Source organism: Dermacentor andersoni, chromosome 8 (assembly GCF_023375885.2).
Source record: "Dermacentor andersoni chromosome 8, qqDerAnde1_hic_scaffold, whole genome shotgun sequence".
Taxonomy (NCBI): domain Eukaryota; kingdom Metazoa; phylum Arthropoda; class Arachnida; order Ixodida; family Ixodidae; genus Dermacentor; species Dermacentor andersoni.
Window position 1 is genome coordinate 80,166,190 of NC_092821.1, and position 653 is coordinate 80,166,842.

A 653-nucleotide genomic window follows, 5' to 3' on the forward strand; every position below is an offset into this window, starting at 1 on the left:
GTTTGTCGAAGCAATCATGTAGAAATATGGCCGTGTGCTCCAAATGCGCAGAAAGCAACAAGGGCGTAAATAAAGTACCTAAAGTCGATAGTTCTATGCGATCGTTAATAGACTTGCCATGTCTCAGCACTTGTGCGCGCTGCCCTACTGCTCCCTCGATTCTCTTCTTACTCTCTTTTTACCATTCTATCCTCTTGCTCCAGTGAAGGGTACCAAGTCGGACGTGCGCCCGCACTCCAGTCATTACCCCAGCGTTATGCGACAGCTTCATTGCAATGCGAAACCTTGCTGTTTTTGTCAAAGCTGTGCCTTAGGGGGAAACGGAGCATTTTTTTATTGTTTCAGACATTGATATTTCGAGATATTGATATTGCTTCTCCATGCGCAGCCAGTTCTCCTAGTGGGCACATGGCATGCGTTCGAACATCAGCATGAATGTCAGCACTTCCGTGACAAAGAAGAAAAAGAAGCGGTCTTCTAGTTCCCCGGTTGTCGCACAAAAATGGGTAAGACTCCCGGTATTCTCCACCCCTCTGTAAAAAAAGCAAGCTCTATTTTTTCTGAACTGACTATTATATGGCTCATACGCGATAGGAATCAATACCTGTATTGATGAGCAAGTTTGAATGTTACCATTGGTTTCTAGCGGTTGT